Consider the following 14,367-nt stretch of genomic DNA (forward strand, 5'->3'; position numbering starts at 1 on the left):
ATCCCTGCCCTGGGAACTTCCACATGCCACTGGATGCACCAAACACAAACAAACAAAAAAACCAATGTTCTAATTTGGACTTACTAGTAATTTACTAGAAAAAGTTATATTACCTTTCTGTGCATCAGTTTTCTCTGGAGGAAAAAAGAGGACTGAACACACATTTAACTCCATTCCTATCCAAATCCCCTTAAGATGACAGAAATGGAGTTTTTTGGGTTTTCTTTGTCTTTTTAGGGCCATACCCATGGCATATGGAAGTTCCCAGGCTAGGGGTCCAACCCAAGCTACAGCTGCTGGCCTGTGCCACAACCACACAACACCAATCCAAGCCGCATCTGTGACCTACAACACAGCTCATGGCAATGCTGGATCCTTAACTCACTGAGAGAGGCCAGGGATCAAACCCATAGTAGCGTTCATTACCATTGAGTCACGACGGGAACACCACAAATGGAGTTTTAAAAAAGACAAAAACTCTCAAGAACAAAGACAATGAAAAGGAGGCAAGAGTAATAAAATTTTTGAAAGATGAAAGCAGATGAATGGTAACAGACGTGGCAGACCAAAAGAGCTGAAATCTAAGCCAGCAGTAGGGGAAGCCAAGCAGCTAGTTACAGGACCTCAGAAAAGCTCACAAAGTAGAAGCAAATACATATGAAGATCAGGGTACAAGGAGCGCCAAGAAGGGAAGGAATGGTTGAAAGTTGGAATAAGAAGCAGTTAAGACTCCAAGATCCCTTCTCCTACCATGGCAGATAATCAAAGTTTCACTTTTGGGGTCGGGGGGTGAACAAGAACAGTCAGGCACATCATGTACAACTGAGAACAGAGATACAAATGGGAGGATGAATTAGTTTACATTTTAATGCATTCCTTCCCCAATCTCTTTGCCCACTCAGGCCCCAGAAAGGTTTGTACCCCCAAGAAGGAAACCAGTTCTGGGGGTGAGCAGCAGGGAGGTTAGAGATCATTCAAAGAGAAAAGATCATTAGGTACTGATACTAGGCGATGCCTCAACAACAGAGGCCCAAGCAATTACCTCAAAGTTTAAGAAGGAATGCGACCCCAAATCCCTCCCCAATTCCACATAGAAGGTAACTGCCCCTCCCCTACCCAATACTGGAAGTTTCTCCTTCAGAAAGGGTAAAATGGAAATTCTAAAGACAATGGGATCCCAGGCACGGTTTGAAGATAGAATTATATACTGAATATAAGACGCACCGCCCCACCCCCAGCACTTTCCACTTATCCTCCCTAAACCTTAGCAGTCTGTCTTATCCATCCAAGCAGGAGACTGGAAGATTCTTCTTTGGAGAATCTGCTCAATCCACAAGAAAATACATAAATACAGATCTACCTCCTCAAAAAGGTCCAGCAAGACCCACAGTGCACCCCACACTGCCATGTCGCACCACATGCTCAGAATTTCCAAGCAACTTCTTAGTGGTCAAGTGACAGGATAATTAAGAATCACCAGACTTCTAGGGATTAAAAAGCAAACCAAGAGTTCCTGTTAATGGCTCAGCGGTAATGAACCTTACTAGTAACCATAAGAACACAAGTTCAATCCCTGGCCTTGCTCAGTGGGTTAAGGATCTGGCCTTGCCATGAGCTGTGGTACAGGTCACAGACATGGCTCAGATCTGGCATGGCTGTGGCTGTGGTATAGGCCGGCAGCTACAGTTCTACTTCAACCCCTAGCCTGGCAACTTTCAAACTTTCATATGATGTGGGTGAGGCCCTAAAAAGACAAACAAACAAACAAACAAAGGCAGACCAAAACAAACAGATAAAAACTAAAGCTTATTTTGGGAAGTCAACTTTTAAAAACTAAGGAGGGAAGAAAGGGAAGTTATTGTTTAATGGGTAGAATCTCGTTTAGGGAGTTCCCGTCATGGCTCAGTGGTTAACGAATCCGACTAGGAACCATGAGGTTGCAGGTTCGGTCCCTGCCCTTGCTCAGTGGGTTAACAACGATCTGGCGTTGCCATGAGCTGTGGTGTAGGTTGCAGACACGGCTCGGATCCCGTGTTGCTGTGGCTCTGGCGTAGGCTAGGGGCTACAGCTCCGATTCGACCCCTAGCCTGGGAACCTCCATATGCTGCGGGAGCGGCCCAAGAAATAGCAAAAAGACCAAAAAAAAAAAAAAAAGAAAGAAAATTCAATAGAAAGTAAAGGGCAAATTATCACTAATATTTAATCTTAAATTGAGGTGGAAAGAAAAGGCTGAGGGAAAACTGGGAAAAAGACATAAGAAGAAAACTCAGAGATTTTTTTAATGGCCCTTAAACATAAGATGTTCAATTTTACTCATTAAAAAATTGTCATGGAGCTCCTGCTCTGGTGCCATGGGATTAGTGGTGTCTTGGGAGCGCTGGGACACAGGTTCAATGCACCGTGGGTTAAGGATCTGGTCTTAGGTCTGTGGCTCAGATCTGATCCCTGGCCTGGGAACTCCATATATCATGGGATGGCCAAAAAGGAAAAAAAAAATTTTTTAAATGGCGTTACCAATGTGGCCCAGCAGGTTAAGAACCCGATTAGTACCCGTGAGGATGCAGGTTTGATCCCTGGCCTCACTCAGTGGGTTAAGGACCCCAGCATTGCCCCAAGCTGCAGTGTAGGTCACAGATACAGATCAGATCTGGCATTGCTGTGGCTGTGGCATAGGCCAGCAGCTGCTGCTACAATTCGACCCCTAGCCCAAGAATTTCCATATGCCACAGATGCAGCCCTAAAACAGGAAAAAAGAAAAAAATTGTCAGAATTCCCATTGTGGCACATGGGGCTCAATGGTTTCTCTGCAGTAGCAGGGATGCGGGGACTAATCTCTAGGCCAGTGGGTTAAGGATTTGGCATTGCTGCAGCTGTGGTGTAGATCACAGCTCTGGCTCAGATTTGATCCCTAACCCAGGAACTTCCATGTGCCAAGGGTGCAGGAAAAAAAGATAAACTTCTATTAAATAAGTAAGTCATTCACAGGTATGTAATGTAAAGCACAGTGACTATAGCTAATAATACTGTATTATTTGAAAGTTGCTGAGAGAGTAAATCTCAAAATCCTTCATCATAGTTCCCGTTGTGGCTCAGGGGTAACAAAACCAACAAGTATCCAAAGGACATAGGTTTGATCCCCGGCCCCACTCAATGGGTTAAGGATTTGGCATTGCCATGAGCTGTGGTATAGGTCACTGACAAAGCTGGGATCCTGCATTGCCTGCTGTGGCTGTGGTGCAGGCCAGCAGATGCAGCTACAATTAGAACCCTGGTCTGGGAACTCCCACATGTCTCAGATGCGGTCCTAAAAAGAAAAAGAAAAAAAAAAATCCCTCATCACAAGAAAAAACATGGTGGGGGAGACAATGGACTATGTATAGTGATAAGATGTAACTAGACATTGTGGTAATCATTTCACAATATATACAAATATCATATCATTATGTTGTACACCTGAAATTACTATTGTTACATGTCAGTTATACATCTATAAAAATAATCTGGCAAAAGTTAGAACAACATATTCTGTTAGCAGGAGAAAAAAACTTTCATACTTTGCTGGTAGGAATACAAATTGATAAAGATCATTCTGGAGGGGAATTCGGTAATATTTACAAAACCATACAAGTATTTACCTTTTAATCCAGCAACTCCAATTTTAGGAATTTAACCTAAAGTTACACCTCCATTAATAATGAAAATACATAGTACAAGGTTATTCACTGCAACACTGTTTATAAATGCAAAATACTGGAAACAACCTAAATGCTATACAGAGAGGACAGTGGTAACATAAACTATGGTTCACCCACACAATGAATGAAGCTGTAACAGGAGTTCCCGTCGTGGCGCAGTGGTTAGCCAATCCGACTAGGAAGGTTGCGGGTTCGGTCTCTGCCCTTGCTCAGTGGGTTAACGATCCGGCGTTGCCATGAGCTGTAGTGTAGGTTGCAGACGCGGCTTGGATCCCGCGTTGCTGTGGCTCTGGCGTAGGCTGGCGGCTGCAGCTCCAATTCGACCCCTAGCCTGGGAACCTCCATATGCCGAGGGAGCGGCCCAAAGAATTAGCAAAAAGACAAAAAAAAAAAAAAAAGCAAAGTTCAAATGAGTATCACTGGTATGCCACTGAAATAGTATAGCCAAGTGTACAGTTAGAACAGGCCATATGAGACCACCCTCGCTTATGACAACAACCACCAAGCCTGAGGAGTTTCCAAAACCACCCTCAGGTCTGATCACTTGTCAGGAGGATGCACAGAACTCACTGAAAACTGTTAAATTAATAGTTACGACTGGAGTTCCCGTCGTGGCTCAATGGTTAACGAACCCAACAAGTATCCATGAGAATGCAGGTTCAATCCCTGGCCTCACTCAGTGGGTTGAGGATCTGGCATTGCTGAGACCTGTGGTGTAGGCTGCAGATGCAGCTCAGATCCCTCTGCTGTGGCTGTGGTGTAGGCCAGAGGCTACAGCTCTGATTGGACCCCTAGCCTGGGAACCTCCATATGCCATGGGTGTGGCCCTAAAAGACAAAAAAAAAAAAAAAAAGTTATGACTAATTACAGCTGAAGAACAAGGATTAAATCATCCAAGTGAAGAACTACACAGTGCAGAGTCCAGGAGAAGTAACAAATACGGAGCTTTCAGTTGTCCTCTCCCATGGAGCTAAGACAGCATTACTCTCCCAGTACCAGTGTGTGACAATGTGATAACTATAGCCAGCCAGGGAAGCACACCAGAGCCTGGATGTCCAGAGTTTTTATTGATGTTTGTAGGCATAACTGACTGCCCACATGGTTGAGCTCAGTCTTCAGCCTCTCTGGAAATCCACTGATATCAAAGTCATCACCCTAAATCATGTTGTTAAGACTATCCGTGACCCAAGGCCACCAGGCAAATAAAGACACTCCAACCAGATAAGACATTCCGTTTTGATGGTGGCTTGTGTCCATCTAAAAGCCAAAGAAAGGCTTTAGTTTTGTGTAAGGTTAAATTCTTTACTATATATAGCAACCTTTCATAAGAGAAAAAAAATAAGAAAATACATATGTATCTTTCTTTTTGTCCCCCGTAAAATAAATTAATATAAAAAGCAAAACACGGGAAGGATAAGCCAGAAACTAATGAGAATAGTTACCTGCAACACATGGTAGAGGGGAATGGAATGAAAACAATGAGGAATAGGACAATGTAGACAGGATGAGAGGGGATAGGCACTTCTCAGAATATCCTTTCTATAAAGTTGACTTTTAGGACTATGTTTACGCTTCATGTACTTTAAACGTATACAAATACTTAAAATAAATAAAAACAATAAAAAATGAACCTACAAATATTACAAACAAGTAACACAACCACACTAAAAGGAGTAGGGCAGAAAAGAATTAGCCAAAGTAACTTTGGAAAATATTATTTTGGCTGTACATTATCTAGAAGCAAAATGATTGTATACTAATCTTATTCTTTAATTATCAAATGTTTTTCACAGAGGAATGAGTTAATTCTGAAACTACTTTCTAAGTATTCAAAAATTGAGCAAATAAGTAAATATGCTGTAGATAATTACAGCTAGGTTTTACACTACTGGTGAAAGAAGTTACAGATAATGAAAAAGAAGGCTTTTTCATTCAAAGGTTTTAAATCTGCAGTGAGAGACTGAAACCAGAGGTACTATATGAACTCATGATGTGTTTTATATACAAACACACAGATCTAGTGGTGCATATACTCATATATTTACTCCTAGCTCTGTCTGCTTATAGGGCCTAGAAGCAATTATATCAGGTAGCAATGAGCACCACTAACACCCAGATCTTGGTTTCTAAATTCATTCTCGGAGTTCCCTGGTGGCCTAGTAGGTTACGGATCCAGTGTTGTCACTCCTGTGGCTCGGATGGCTAATGTGGCATGGGTTCCACCCCTGGCCAGGGAACTTCTGCGTGTGCAGCTAAAAAATAAAATAAGTATCATGCTCTACTTTAAAAGAAATGTCTGACTCCAGGGCTGGGGCAGAAGAAATAGATGAGCCTGGAATATTACTGTAGTGCCCGAAAGTAAACAAGTACTTTAAAAAATATGTCAAAAGGACCCAGAAGCCAAACTGAAGGCACTTACAAAAGACAAAGCACCTGTGTAACTTAATATATAATGACAGTAATGGATTATAACTCAAGAATAAAACAAGTATCCTGAGTCCATTGTGATATAAATGATTAAATAAATCAGTGAGGATAAGGAACAGTTCTTCCTTACAGAGAATTTCAAATTAATAAATAAGGCTTATATATCAGTTAACAATATTGGAGTTCCCGTCATGGCTCAGTGGTTAACAAATCCGACTAGGAACCATGAGGTTGCGGGTTCAATCCTGGCCTTGCTTGGTGGGTTAGGGGTCTGGCATTGCTGTGAGCTGTGGTGTAAGTCACAGATGTAGCTCGGATCTCGTGTTGCTGTGGCTCTGGCATAGGCCAGTGGTTATAGCTCCAATTCAACCCCTAGCGTGGGAACCTCCATATGCCACAGGAGCAGCCCTAGAAAAGGCAAAAAGACAAAAACAAAAAACAAACAAACAAACAAAACAATATTATCTTATTATCCTAATTTTCTGTTTTTGTTTGTTTCACGGCCACACCTATGGCATATGGAGGTTCCCAGGCTAAGGGCTGAATCAGAGCTACAGCTGCTGGCTTATGCCATAGTGACAGCAACACCAGATGGAAGCGCATCTGCGACCTATACCACAGCTTACGCAACGCCAGATCCTTAACCCACTGAGCAAGACCAAGGACTAAATCTGCGTCCTCATGGATACTAGTCAGTTTCATTTCCACTGAGCCATGATGGGAACTCTATATTCTGGTTTTGATAATAAACTACAGTAACATAACAGTGAGGAAAATCTGGGTGAAGTGTATATGAAATTTAAAAATTTTGAGGGGTCGAGAGATGGGTTTAAGATGGCAAAGTAGAAGGACTGGAGCTCACCTTCTCTCATGAAAAACAAAATTACAACCAACTGCTGAACAACTGTCAACAAAATACAATGGAAACTATCAAAAAAGATATATTACTCCAAAATACAAAGAAGAGGCCACATGGAGATGGTAGGAGCGGTGATTATGCTGTATAAACAACCCCATACCCACCAGGTGGGCAGCCTACAGACTGGAAAGTAACTACATCACAGAGGCTCACCTACGGGAGTGAGAGTTCTGAGCCCCGTGTCAGGTGGGACTGGGAGGAGAAGCCCCGGAACACTCGGCATTGAGGGCCAGGGGCTTGTGCATAGGAGCTCCATGGTACTGGGGGAAATACAGCCTCCACTCAAAAAGGCACAAACAACTTTCATGTGTACTGGGTCTCAGGGCAAAGCAGAAACTCCACTGGAATCTGGGTCAAACCTGCCTGTGGTTCTTGGAGGATCTCCTGGGAAAACAGGGGGTGACTGTTGTTCTTTCTGGGAGAAGGACAGTGGAGGCAAAGATCTTGGGAATAATCATCAGCATGAACCCTTCTAGAGGTTGGCATTATGGAAAAATCTGGCCCCACCCATCAGGGCTGAGAAGCCCCAGGCCAGACAGCAAACAGGGTGGGAACACAGGCCCACCCATCAGCAAAGAGCCTGCCTAGAGAACCCCCCCAACCCAGGCACACAGCCACCTCTAATCCCACCCAGAGAAAAAGTCCCACCCACCAGAGGGATAAGAATCAGCTCCACCTACCAGTGGCCAGGCACCAGTCCCTTTCATCAGCAAGCTTGCAGCAAGCCCCCATACCAACTTCAGCCACAAGGGGATCAGACATCAGAAGCAAGAGAGGCTACCACCTTATTGTCTGCAAAAAGGAGACCACACTAAAAATCTATACAAAGTGAAAAGGCAAATTATTATGACTCGGATAAAAGAACAAGAAGAAAATCCAGAAAAACAGCTTAGTGATCTGGAGACTATCAATCTCCATGAAAAAGACTTTAGACTAATGATAGTAAATATGATTCAAGATTTTGGAATCAGACTGGAGGCAAAGATTGATAAATTACAAGAAACACTGAACCAAGAAATAGAAGATTTAAAAATTAGGCAAGCAGAAATGCAAAATACAATAACTGAAATAAATTCACTAGAAGGAACCAACAGCAAAATACAGGAGGCAGAACAAACAAGTGAGATGGAAGACATGCTGGTGGCAATCACGCTGATGTGAAAAGAGAAAAAAAGATGGAAAAGAAATGAAGACAGTCTAAGGGAACTCTAGAACAATATTAAATGCACCAATATCCATATTATAGGGGTGGCAGAAAGAGAAGAGAAGTGAGAAGACACAGAGCAAGGGCCAGAGAAAATATCTGAAGAGATAATAAGCGAAAACTTCCCTAACACAGGGAAGGGCTCACTCATTCAAATCCAGGAAGCCCAACCATATAAAATATAAAATACCATATAAAATACCATATAAAATAAACCCAAGGAGGAACACCCCAAGATACATATGAAGTGAAATGACCAAACTTAAAGAGAAAATACTGAAAGCAGCTAGGGACAGAAACAAATAACATACAAGGAAACCACGGCTCATTTTTTAGCAAAAACTCTGTAAGCCAGAAGGGAGTGGCATGATATACTTAAAATGACAAAAAGAAAAAACCTCCAACCAGCAAGGCTCTCATTCATATTTGAAGGAGAAATAAAAAGTTTTATAGACATGCAAAAGCTAAGAGAATTCAGCACCACTAAACCACCAGGTTTACAACAAATACTAAAGGAAATTCTCCAGGTGGAAAAGAAAAAGGCAGACTGGAAACAAAAATATTACAAATGACAAGGCTCACCAGTAAAGGTATACATATATAATAAAGGTAAAAAACCATCCATACACAAATATGCACACACCAAACCCAGAAATCATGAGGAGAGTACAAACACAGGATACTGGAGATGCATTTGAAATTAAGAGACCGACAACTTAAAACAATCTTGTATATATATAAACTCCTATATCAAAACTGTATGGTAACTGCAAACAAACATCTACAATACAGGGGGTTCTCATCATGGCTGTGGGAATGAATTCAACCAGTATCCACGAGGACACAGGTTCGATCCCTGGCCTTGCTCAGTGGATTAAAGATCTGGCATTGCTGTGAGCTGTGGTGTAGGTTGCAGACGTGGCTCAGATCTGGTGTGGCTATAGCGTAGATTGGCAGCTGCAGCTCCGATTTGACCCCTAGCCTGGGAACTTCCATATGCCATGGGTGTAGTCCTAAAAAGACCAAAAAAAAAAAAAAATCTACTATAGATACACAAATAAGAAAAAGCAATCCAAACACAACATTAAAGATAGTCATCAAACCACAAGTGAAGAGAAGAAGGAAAGAAAAAAGACCAACAAAAAACAAAATCCAAAACAATTAATAAAAATGGCAATAAGAACATAAATATCAATCATACCAATAATTACTTATATGTAAATGGACTAAATGCCTCAACCAAAAGACATAGACTGGCTGAATGGATATAAAAACAAGACCCTTATATATGCTGTCTTCAATGGTTCTAGGGACACACACAAATTCAAAGTGAGAGGATGGGGAGTTCCCCTGGCTCAGCGATTAACAAACCAGACTAGGATCCATGAGGATGCAGGGTCAATCCCTGGCTTCAGTCAGTTAAGGATCTGGTGTTGCCGTGAACTGTGGAGTAGGTTGCAGACGCAGCTCAGATCCTGCGTTCCTGCAGCCTAGGCTGGCAGCTGTAGCTCTGATTTGACCTCTAGCCTGGGAACTTCCATATATCTTGGGTGAGGCCCTAAAAAGCAAAAAAAAAATACACACACACACACATATATAGAGAGAGGAGAGAGAGAGAGGATGGAAGACAATATTCCATGCAAACGGAAATCAAAAGAAAGCTGGAGCAGCAATACTCATATTAGACAAAACAGACCTTAAAGTAAAGAATATTATAAGAGACAAAGCACATTACAAAGGATCAAAGTATCAATTCAAGAAAAAGATATAACAATTGTAAATATATATGCATGCAACATAGGATCACCTCAATATATAAGGCAATTGCTAACAACCTTAAAAGGACAAATCAAGAATAACACAATAATAGTGGAGGACCTTAATACCCCACTTACAGCAATGGACAGATCATTCAGACAGAAAATCAACAAGGAAATACAGGCCTTAAAAGATCTGATAGACCAGACAGATTTAGTAGATATTTATAGAATATTCCATCCAAATGCAGAATACACATTCTTTTCAGGTGCACATGGAACATTATCTAGGATAGATTACTTGCTGGGCCACAAATCAAGCCTCAGTAAATTTAAGAAAATTGAAATCACATCAAGCATCTTTTCCAACCACAACAAGACCAGAAATTAACAACAAGGAAAAACTGCAAAAAACACAAACACATGGAGACTAAACAACATGCTACTACACAACCAATGGATCACTGAAAAAAAATCAAAGAGAAAATTAAAAAATACCTAGAAGCAAATGACAACAAAGACAAAACAATCCAAAACCTACAGGATGCAGCAAAAGCAGTTCTAAAAGGGAAGTTTATAGCAATACAACCCTACCTCAGGAAACAAGAAAAATCTCAAATAAACAACCTAAATTTACACCTAAAGCAACTAGAGAAAGAAGAACAGACAAAGCTCAAAGTTAGCAGAAGGAAAGAGATCATAAAGATCAGAGTAGAAATCAATGAAATAGAAATTGAAGAAAACCATAGAAAAGATCAATGAAACTAAAAGCTGGTTCTTTGAGAAGATCAACAAAATTGGCACAGCAGAAACGAATCTGACTGATAACTCTGGTCTCACTCAGTGGGTTAAGGAGCTGGCATTGCCATGAGCTGTGTGGTGTAGGTCACAGACATGGCTCAGATCCCACTTTGCTGTGGCTGTGGATAAGGCTGGCAGCTACAGCTCCAATTCGACCCCTAGCCTGGGAACCTCCACATGCCGTAGGTGCGGTCCTAAAAAAAAAAGAGAAAAAAAAAAAGAAAGAAAACAAAAGATCAACAAAATTGATAAACCCTTAGCCAGGCTCATCAAGGAAAAACAAGGACCCAAATCAATAGTATTATAAATGAAAAAGGAGACATTCCAATGGACATCACAGAAATACAAAGGATCATAAGAGACTACTACAAACAACCACATGCCAATAAAATGGACAACCTAGAAGAAGTGGACAAATTCTTAAAAAGTACAATTTTCCAAGACTAAACTAAGATGAAATAGAAAAAATGATGGACCAATCACATGTACTGAAATTGAAACTGTGATTTTAAAACTTCCAACACACACAAGTCTAGGACCAGATGGCTTCACCGGTGAATACTATAAAAAATTTAGGGAAGAGTTAGCACCTATGCTTCTGAAACTATTCCAAAAAATTTCAGGGGAAGGAACACTCCTAAACGCATTCTATGCGGCCACCGTCACCCTGATACCAAAACCAGACAAAGATACCACAAAAAAAGAAAATTGCAGACCAGTATCAGTGATGAACATAGATACAAAAATCCTAGCAAACCAAATCCTGCAATACATTAAAAGGATCATACACCATGATCAAGTGGGATTTATCCCTGGAATGCAATATCTACAAATCAATCAGTGTGATGCACCACATTAACAAACTGAAGAATAAAAATCATATGTTCTCTCAATAAATGCAGCAAAAGCTTTTGACAAAATCCAACACCGAGGGAGTTCCTTTCATGGCTCAGAAGATAAAGAATTCAACTAGGATTCATGAGGATGCAGGTCCTATCCCCAGCCTCACTCAGTGGGTTAAAGATCTGGCATTGCCGTGAGCTATGGTGTAGGTTGCAGATGCGGCTCGGACCTGGTGTTGTGTGGTATAGGCCACCAGCTGTAGCTCTGATTTGACCCCTAGCCTGGGAACTTCCATATGGTGTGGGTACTACCCAAGGCAATCTACAGATTCCATGTAATCCCTATCAAATTACCAAGGTCATTTTTCACACAACTAAAACAAAATACTTTAAAGTTTGTTTGGAAGCACAAAAGGCCTAGAACAGCCAAGGCAATCCTGTGAAAGAAAAATCGAGCTGGAGGGAGCTCCCACCATGGCTCAGTGGGAATGAATTTGACTAGTATCCATGAGGACACATGTTCTATTCCTGGCCTCACTCAGTGGGTAAGAATGTGGCCTTGCTGTGAGCTGTGGTGTAGTCACAGATGCAGCTTGGATCTGGCTTACTGTGGCTGTAGTGTAGGCCAGTGGCTACAGCTCTGATTCAACCCTTAGCCTGGGAACCTCCATATGCCACAAGTGCAGCCCTAAAAAGACAAAAAAAAAAAAAAAAAGGAAAAGAAAAGAAGAAAAAGAAAGAAAAGAAAAATGTAGCTGGAGAAATTAGGCTCCCTACTTCAGACTATATTACAAAGCTACAGTCATCAAAACAACATGGTCCTGGCACAAAAACAGAAATATAGATCAATGGAACAGTACGAAAGTCCAGATTTAAACCCATATACCTAAGGTCAACTAATCTATGACAAAGGAGGTGAAAAAAATACAATGGAGAAAAGACTGTCCCTTCAATAAGTGGTGCTGGGAAAATTGGACAGCTACATGTAAAAGAATGAAATTAGAACACTTCCTAACACCACACACAAAAATAAACTCAAAATGGATTAAAGACCTACATGTAAGAGCAGATACCATAAAACTCTTAGAGGAAAACATAGGCCAAAACACTCTCTGACATAAACCACAGCGCTATCTTCTCAGATCCACCTACTAAAGTAATGATGATAGGAGTTTCCACTGTGGCTCAGCAGGTTAACGAATCCAACTAGGAACCATGAGGTTGCGGGTTCGATCTCTGGCCTCCCCCAGTGGGTTAAGGATCTGGCGTTGCCATGAGCTGTGGCGTAGGTCGCAGATGCAGCTCAGATCCGGCACTGCTGTGGTTATGGCGTAGGCCAGCAGCTATAGCTCCAATTCGACCCCTAGTCTGGGAACCTCAATATGCCATGGGTGTGGCCCTAAAAATACAAAAACAAAGAACAAACCACTGAAAATAGAATTGCCCTACGATTCAGCAATCCCACTCCTGGGCATCTATCAGGAGAAAACTATGACTTGAAAAGATACATGTACCCTAGTGTTTATTGCAGCATTATGTGCAATAGCAAGACAAGAAGAAACCTAAATGTCCATTTAGGAGGGATAATGAGGAGTGGATAAAGATATGGTACATAGACACAATGGAGTATTGCTCAGCCTTAAAAAGCAATGAAATAACAGCACTTACAGCAACATGGATGGACCTAGAAATTATCACGCTAAGTGAAGTTAGACAGTAAGACACAGTCATATGCTATCATTTATATGTGGAATCTAAAAAAAGGATACAATGAACTTATTTGCAGAACAGATACTGACTCACAGACTTTAAAAAATTTATGGTTACCAATGGAGACAGGTTGGTGGGGAGGGATGGGCTGGGAGTTTGGGATGGAAATGTTGTAAAATTAGGTTGTGACGATGGTTGTGCAACATAAACATAATAAAATTCATTGAATTTAAAAATATTTGGTAAATGTGAAGTTATTTCAAAGTGAAAAGTTGGGCGTTTAGGGTTAGCAGATGCAAACTATTGCATTTGGAGTGGATAAGCAATGTGATCCTGCTGTAGGGAACTATATCTTGTCACTCATAGAACATGATGGAGAATAATGTGAGAAAAAGAATGTATATACTATATATATGACTGGGTCACTTTGCTGAAAGCAGAAATTGACAGAACATTATAAATCAACTATAATAAAAAATTAAAATCTTAAAAAAATAAAATTGAAAATAAAAATTCTTCTTAAACATTTAAAAATTTGAGGACATCCCCTAGAAAAGAGCATAAAATAACAGAGATTGAAAATAACGGATGAGGCAGACCCCCAAGCACAGCAGATTGCAGCTTCCATTCTGGATGACTTCAGAATGCATTTCATGAATTATCAGAGACCCCCTCTTAACCTTAGGGGCTACAGAGGTGCTCTGCTTCTCAGCGTTAGGTTTTCTGCCCTGTAAGCAATTGAATGTTGAATTGAATTGAAACAAGTTGTCATCAGAGTTTGAGTTGGCTGCCTCATTGGCCTTTCTTTTAAGTTACAAGAAGGTTGAATTTGTATGATAGTCATAATCCCTAATCAAGTTGGAATCATTCTGAGAATACCCTTTCACCAGTTTTAAATAATCAAGCCCTGGACTCTGTGAGAAGACCTGTGAGTTTGTGTTAGAACAGCTCTGCCAGTTACTCTTCTCTAACCCTGGCCAGTTTTTTAACTTTGAGTATTTGTCAGAGGGAG

At 41.1% G+C, this 14,367-nt stretch overlaps 1 protein-coding gene across 3 annotated transcripts in view; it reads right to left on the reverse strand.

Moving 5' to 3' along the window:
• SENP5 (SUMO specific peptidase 5) overlaps positions 1-14,367 on the reverse strand; it is a 77,042-nt gene that overhangs the window by 58,053 nt on the left and 4,622 nt on the right. Inside the window, exon 1 of one of the 3 annotated variants that reach the window (XM_047789480.1) lies at positions 7,722-7,835. The exons of the other annotated variants lie outside the window; for them this stretch is intronic. The gene's annotated coding sequence lies outside the window, so the exon portion shown is untranslated. Of the gene's footprint in view, positions 1-7,721; positions 7,836-14,367 lie in introns of those variants that run through there. 3 annotated transcript variants of the gene reach the window in all.

Source organism: Phacochoerus africanus, chromosome 1, assembly GCF_016906955.1.
Source record: "Phacochoerus africanus isolate WHEZ1 chromosome 1, ROS_Pafr_v1, whole genome shotgun sequence".
NCBI classification, from domain to species: Eukaryota; Metazoa; Chordata; class Mammalia; order Artiodactyla; family Suidae; genus Phacochoerus; species Phacochoerus africanus.